Below are 8,546 nucleotides of genomic sequence, written 5' to 3' on the forward strand. Positions count from 1 at the left end.
AATTCCTTCCCACTTTCTCGCTACACCTTTCTACCCTCTGAAGGTTAAAAGTAGATAAAAACAATAGATCTTTGAAGCTGGTTGTATATCGTGTCAATATTTTAGCTTAATCGATGCACAACTTTTTTAGTTTTTGAAGCATATCCCTTTCAACCCCTATTAAAAAAAACCGCATCAAAATCCGTTGCGTAGTTTCAAAGATTTAAGCGTACAAAGGGACATAGGGACATAGGGACATAGGGACAGAAAAAGCGACTTTGTTTTATAATATGTAGTGATGATATAAGATATAGATCAACATTTGCTATATTACTAAGGTTTTGTTAACTTCATGTGTTTTATAATATTTATAACAAGAGAAATTTACAAAATTTAAAAAACCCACGACATTTTTTTCGAGCACGGAACCCTTAGCTCGCATTTGAAACATATCTATGGACACTCACTAACTTTAATTTTTTTATCAGACTTCTAAAGGAACACAGTATAAAAGATTTTCTTACAAAATCAAATATCATAAAATGAATATTTGATACACATCCATTAATAGTTATAAAATATCTACCAAATTTTTTCTTTCCTCTCATGGAAAGTCTCTGTTAAACTGCCTTCAGATTAACATATACCAATTAAGGTGAGATGAACTGTTAAACAGTTCTGTTTTATAGTGTGTAGATAAAATTATCGATTATTTTTAAAATTATTTTCAAATTCAAGGTAAATTGACTAGCGTCTACACCATTTATCAAGGGCATTCAGTTTTGTGATAATAAAAATGAAGAAGAAATTTAAAAAATCAAATCGTTATATTTATCAAGTAAACAAATGTAAATAAAAATTTTCGAAGGTATATATCGAAAAAATCGCAACAATTGATGAGTGGTGTGGCCAGATTGGTCTGAAATATATCATATTTTGAGTAATCTCATATTTTTCATTTTTTGATGTTGACTTGAACCATTTAGCTTAAATTATTGAAACTAATTAAATTGTACAATAAATAATATCCATGGCTAAAGCGGAGCGTAGGAGTTTTTCATTATTTCTGTTTTCTGAACTTTTAAAGATTGTTAAAATGGTCTTTAATTCAATTCGTTGGTATTTGATAAAATTATAAGTGACAAATGTTTTTTTAAAAATTTTTTAAACTTTTCTTATAATATTTCACAATAAAAAGTAAATTTTTCTTGTCATCGATTCAAGCAACAACAAAAAAATTCTTTTTTATTTCCTTTAATATGAAACCAATGAAATTGTACAAAAATTTAAAAAAAGTTAATGAAATTATACAAAATAATTAAAAAAAAGTTAATGAAATTGTACAAAATATTTTAAACAAACAGCTGGATTTTTACAATTTTACAATATTATACAAGGTCTTTATATGATAACAAAAAATTAATAAGTTTTAGGTATTTTTTAATATTTATTAATAAATAGTTAGGTATTTTTTTTTAATTATTGAGATATAAAGGTTTTAACGAAATACTTGTGCAAGTTTACGGTGTAATTATTAATTATCTTTATTTTAACTATCCTCGTAAATATTTTGCGAATTGTTTTCATATATAGGAGAATTTGGACAGTCCTCTATGAAACTTAAGTAAAATGGTGTCCATCCCCCTTTCTATAATCAATAGAGATTAAATTTATAAAAGTTAGATGCCAATACCAAGTTCCTGTTTTAATGAATATTGGGATCCTTATAAATAAAAAATCCTAATTTTGAAGTTCAGTATTTATAACTGCTATGAAATGTGGCAAAAACAGTCGAAATATGGCTAATAGCTATAGTCCCAAAATTTTGAGCAGTATATCAAAAATTTTTATTCCACACCTCAAAAACAATGTTCTCCTCGAACCAAGTATGACTTGCAATCAGATCATTGGATCGTAACTTATTTTTATTAGAAAGTAATGCGCTCATATAAAATACCTAATATCAGGCCAAATATGTTAAATTATGTTGATTTGAACTATTTAACTTCTTCAACTTGAAAATATCACGTAAATAGACACCTACTCCTATTATTATCGGATATTTAAAGATAGGCATCAATGTTACTTAAAAAAAAATATTTTTAATCTATTATAAGCATCAAATTTATTTATTTTCACAAATTAAGAAACTAAATAATAATTAAATATTAGCAGTTCACCTTGATTTGGCCTTCACCTTGACAACGTAGTAAGGAAAATGTTTAATTCAACAATTGGCATTCAATTCATAATTTGGATCATTATTCATTTAGTCGTGTCATTTTAGCATTTCATAGAGAATTTTTTTGTACCTAAACCTATCCAGCCAGTTATTTTTTCTAAATGATCCGGAAGGTCCATATATTGGAATCTACATCTAACTTTTTGCCGCTAGAAAGTTTTGGTTTTTGCTATGGGCCCAATAGGCCAATCATTAGAATCCATTTATAAGGTGATTTTTGAAAATTTTAAAACCTTGAAAATATGGGCCAGAAACGTATACTGGGGGGGTTTTTAAGGTCTCTGATCACTATTCCGAAATCCAAATTTCGATATAATCTCCCCCTCTTGGGATAATTTACCACGCTGGTCCAAAATTGCAATATTCTGTAAATATTCAATAAAATGAATCAAAATGGTATACTCAGGGGTTTTTGTGGTCACTGATCACGATTCCGAAATTAGAATGGGGATATACTTCCCCTCTTCTTGGGTTTTTTCGCCCTTCGTTGACCTTACACTACAATTTTCTGTAAATATTCAATTTGGACCAGCGGAGTGAATTATCCCAGGAGAGGGGGAGTATATCGAAATTCTGACTTCAGAATAGTGATCAGCGATCCCGAAAACCCCCACATGTACGTTTCTGGCCCATTTTGTAGCATATTTTCAAGGTTTTGAAATTTTCAAAAATCACCTATTTCTAGCAGCAAGCAGTTAGATGTAGATTTTGATATATGGGCCTTCCTGAACATTTTAAAAAAAAAACTGAACCCGATAGGTTGAGGTACATAAAAATTCTTCATTTTAGCCTTTTTTGATCTAAAATGATTCGTCTAATTAGTAATATCAGATTCTCCAGTGGAATGTTTGTTTTTAGTAAATCTATTTCAATATGTTGTTAACCTAATTTTTATTACAAAATTTCTTTGTTTATATGATATTTATGTTAAATAAATTGCTGTTTTAAGTGTTCTGGAATTTGAGATAATAGACAGAGTATGATTTTAAAATTGTGATTAGATTAAAATTTGTATTTGAGGTATCTTTCCAATGAAGGTTTTTTATAATATTATTGAAAATATTTCTGATAATTACGATTTTTTTCTTTTGTTTATGTTATTATTGAAGAATGGATTCTCTAGTTTCCATATTTTGTTAATTTCAGATTTTTTTTTCAAAAATATTTATTTTGTTTATTTCAGCAATTTATAAAAATGCCTACTTTGTGCTTTTTTGTGATTGTTTTGCCTCTATAAACACATTTTTTATTATACTAGGTCATTATAATAAAACTGTATAATTATTAACTTCCCAGTATAGGGAAGTTCTTGTAATCAGTCCAAAAATCACTTGTGTGTGTGTGTGTTTTCGGGGCTTCTTTTTGTTTACAATTTTTCGTGTTGATGTGCTGTAAAGACCGCAAAAATTGAAGCATAAAAATTGGGGAGAGGGTGGGTTATTTTAAATAATACTTGCAACTTTTTTGTAAAAATTATAAAAATTTTGATAATTAATTGTTAGTATTCCTCCAAACAGAAGCTCAAGCTTGGTATGATAATTTCATTCACGTTTACTTTTGAAAACTAACGATTTAACGATGTGGTTAGTAAATTGGATTCTAACGCCGTTAATGCAAACGCTAGAAAGTGAAAATTGAAATAGAATTGACCCAAATAAAAAAGGCACCAGTTGCAAGAAAATGTATTCTTAACATGGTTTTCTTGGTTCATAAAAATTCTTAAGCAGCCAAATACTTATTTACTCTTCAAATTATTGAGTATTAAACTTTGGTTTTGTATGCATGTTGTGTACACGGGCCATGTTAAATTTTAAATACATATCTACTTACTTATTAAACTTACTTACTTACAAAATTTCTTTGATGGGTAAAGGCAGTTTAATCAATAAATTATGTAACACGATTTTCAAGATTTATAGACACACCCTCTCTCTAAGTCACATTTTGTCACAATTGTATTTACCCTCTTCTCTTGATCAAATTTGCCTGTGTTATCGAAAAAAATCGAATTTTTTAACTTAATGACGTCAGCAGAATCCAAAATATTTAATTTTGCTCTATCACATCCAAATTTTAGCCAATTTTGATAAACCAAGTATATAATCCTACTAAATTTGGGCCATACTTTTCAAATTTGTGATAAAAATTACTCTAGCTCTAATGGGTTTCAAGAATGTGGAGTCCTGGTCCCGGAATGACACATAAATGAAAGCTAGCGAAAAACAGACATCACAGCTGATAAAAATGACCCAAAATTAGTGGGTTTATAATATAATTCCAATAAAATCGGATCAAATTTGCATGTGTTATCAAAAAAATCGAATTTTTTAACTTTATGACCTGCATCTAGGGACCTGCATATAGGGAGCAAAAGTAGAGAAGGTCAGGTCTCTTCATGTTCATTGTGGCCCGATCCGAAGCTGATGACAAATATGAGATCTGAGTCGTTCCTCATTTTCTCCCATGGTGTGTATATTTTTTTTTACTCGCTGGAAGCGGAAAGCGACAATTTCGTTTAGCACACCGAGACGAAAGTTGATTAAGACCTAATGACTTAACAAAATCACCTGGATTATTTTTTATATTTAGTATAAGTGTTTCGAATCATGGTACTTGGAGCCGGACAGCCTGTATATTGTAACACTAATACTGTAACAATAATAGCACAATTTATATAAATCCTTTATTTATTATTTTAAATTAAAATAGCACAAAATGAATCTCGTATAATTGCCACTATTTGCTACAACATATAATTATTTAACATAAAATAATGCAACTGCTGGTAGATATAATTAATTTAATAAAATTCGATAATACAATTCTTAAATAGTATTAATTAATATTATTAATTATAACAAATAATAAGATAAAACAAGACAATTCTAACAAAATCCAGTCTCGACGCTAATAAACCTAATTAGGTAAAAAAAATTTTATTAATAATTGCAATTTGTCAGACGTTGAAAAATCACCGGGACAATCAGGCTGTTAATTCAAAGTTTCAAAAAGTACAAAGTTGTGTAGTGAATAGTTTTTGTGGTACTAGAGATACTAAATTCGAGTATTTTCAAGTTTAATGGATCAATCGATATATCAAAGTTGCGGGTTCGATTCTCATCGTCACAACAAAATTAAATTGTTTTAAAGGACAAGAGTAGTGCATATACATGCAAGAAGTACAATATACAAGCACTCAGTCCGTAAATAAATTTAAGAGAGGAGCTTAGATAATTTCAAGAAAAGGTTGATGTCACAATGAGCTTTTTGGCTTAAGTGTCCCCCACGTCAACTGTCCTTACAACCAACCTAACCTAGATGTAATTAAGTAGAGCTTTTAAAGAATTAAATAATATTGCAAATGAATATGCCATTAAAGTATTCCGTTAGCTGTTACTCTTATTACGCCATTGCTGAGAAACATACGAGGTGACAATTTGACAAATATGTAATATGTAGCAACAAATTTTTCAGAGAATTAAAAATAAATAAAAAATTAAAAAATAAATATAAAATTTTTTTTCAAACCGAACATTATACAAACTCCCATGGTCTCAACCATTGTAACAATAAAAGAGGATAGGTAAAATGTAATCGCTATAACACAGTATAGAAAACATAGGATCTTCAACAACATATATATATAATTACTAAAATAAATTAGACAAAAATAATTTTAACTAATATGATCAATGATTATATCAATTACAAACACATTATTTAAAAAATTTAAGTTTTTAATAATTTAAATTCATTTATTTATAAATAGTATAGTTAATGCTTTGAATAGTAGTTAATGCATGAATTTTCATGAAAACTTAAAACACTTTTTTTTTGTAATAAATAAATAATATTCGTTATATATATTTTAAATTTTGTTGTATTTTTTAAAATTTCTACCCTATTTTTTCTTTCAGAACAAAATTATGAATTAATTAATTTTTTAGTAAAGGTAAGTATTAAGTTAACTGTATAATTACAAACATGACAAGTGGCTGTGTGGGTATAGCACTTGCCTATGAAAGCAACGTACGCTGGTTCGTATCCTGGTGTGGTTGACATTTTTACTTTTAAATTAAGTAAATTTTTTTTATGTTAAAAATTTTCACTCTTTTTATAGTTAAAATTATCTATATAACCCGCCCTTTTGCTATAACAAACGTCATAAATAATGTCAATTATTCATAAATCACTATTCTGTCAGGAGGTGGGAATTTTAAAATCATAAATATGTCTCACTCTTTAAAATCATGTTCTCCTGTAACAAAATATTAAAAATATGTATAAAAATGGCTTGGTTATGCTAAACTATGAAATTTTTTAATAGGAGAACATGTCTATAGTTTATCTCACTCATATTCTCCTATTACAAAATATTAAAATTTGTATTATAAAATTAAAAAATCGCTTGTTAAGACTAAAATTTGAAACTTTGTAACAGGAGAATATATTATATATTTTATCCCACTTTTTTATAACATATTCGCCTATTACAAAATATTAAAAAAATACTTATTTTTTACAAGCTCCGCGATCTTAGCACCTCATGTGCGGAATTTCGATTGACCAATTATACCATCTGAAAGGTCAGAAATTGGTCATAAAAGGTCAGTTGGTCTCATTAATTGGTCAGCATCAGAAAATTTTTTATTAAAGATTGAAAAAACTCCACCTATGCGCGATCGGGAAGCATTCGCTGATAATTATTGGTCAGCTAATATAAATCAGTCAGTTTAATTTTATATTCAAAAAATAATATAATTTCGAAAAAATTTTCAATTTTTTCAACATTTGTACTAGGAGAACATAAGTGGGAATTAGTAGTTCCTGATAAGGAGAAAGGTGAGTAAGTGTTTTCACCCCGAAAGTCTAAAATTTTATTTTGGCAGAAAGTTATTGGTCTGCCCTAGAGGTCACACTCACCAAACACGGGTGTGCAGACCACTAACTTTCTGACTTACGAGGTGACAACAATTACCTTGCTATCAGGTACTACTTATTCCGTTCGTCCTTGATGTTCTCCTAGTAGAAATGTGAAAAAAATTGAAGTTTTTGAACGAAAAAAAACTAATTTTTTCATCATTTACTAGGCAAACATGCTGTGGTGGAAATTTGAAAAAAAATGAAAATAAAAATCAGATTTTGCTTAAAAGAATTAACGAACTTTTTTTAAATATATGTCCTCACCTAGTTTCGAACCAAGGGACTATTTATTCGAAGTCAGATACGCTAACCATTATACCATTAGGGCTCTGTTATTCATATTAATAAATAATTATATTCATATTCGGAAAATTTTGAGTAGTATTATTACAAAAAAAAATGGCAAACGAAGTTTGAAATACTTACCTATCGTGAAGTTCAAAATACTCACCTATTTTTAACTGAAATAATATTGTATAGCTACAGAGAGATGGGGAAAAATAAAATAAAAACAGGGTTTGAGTTTTCAACTTTATTTAAATGAAATCAAAATACAAAAAAATTATTTACGAATTACTTGCACATAATTCCATATAATTAATTTCATCTTAAAAAAATTTTTTGCATCAACTTTTTTTTTACAAACCAAATACCACACAAAAATAAAAAGAAAATCCAAAAAGAATATTACGTATTTACAATCCAACTTCTTTATCTCACCTATATTTTATAAGAATTTGTTTGTACCTTTACTAAAAAAAAATTAATTAGTTAATTAATCATTTTGTTCTGAAAGGAAAAATGGGATAGAATAAAATAAAACAAAATTTAAAATATATAACGATATTTATTTATTTATATTAATTTGAAAACGTTATCCCGAAAATTGATTTTTTACTATATAAAATAACCATTATTATTATTCATTCAAATTTTTTATAGGTGACATATGTACAAATATATATAATACAAGTGAAAACAAACAATTGACTGAGTTAATTGTTGAAATACCATGCATAGTCAGTGTTGATTTATTTATCACATTACACATACAAACATGTGACACATACATAACTGATAATCAAGTATAGTACCTATAATAAAATTTCCGCCTAATTGGCGCCCTCACGAGTAAACAGTGATGTTTATGAAAAAAAATTTTACATTTAAACTTTTGTTCTATCTCTAACGGTTTACAAGATGGGTCCTACGGACCCAAGACCCAATTCACCTATGATGCTCATTTACGAACTTGACCTCACTTTTTACGTCCTGAGTACGCTGTAAAAATTTCAGCTCGATATCTTTTTTCGTTTTTGAGTTATCGTGTCCACAGACGGACGGATGGACGGACGGACAACCGGAAATGGACTAATTAGGTGATTTTATGAACACCTATGAC

This window comes from Chrysoperla carnea, chromosome 4 (assembly GCF_905475395.1).
Source record: "Chrysoperla carnea chromosome 4, inChrCarn1.1, whole genome shotgun sequence".
NCBI classification, from domain to species: domain Eukaryota; kingdom Metazoa; phylum Arthropoda; class Insecta; order Neuroptera; family Chrysopidae; genus Chrysoperla; species Chrysoperla carnea.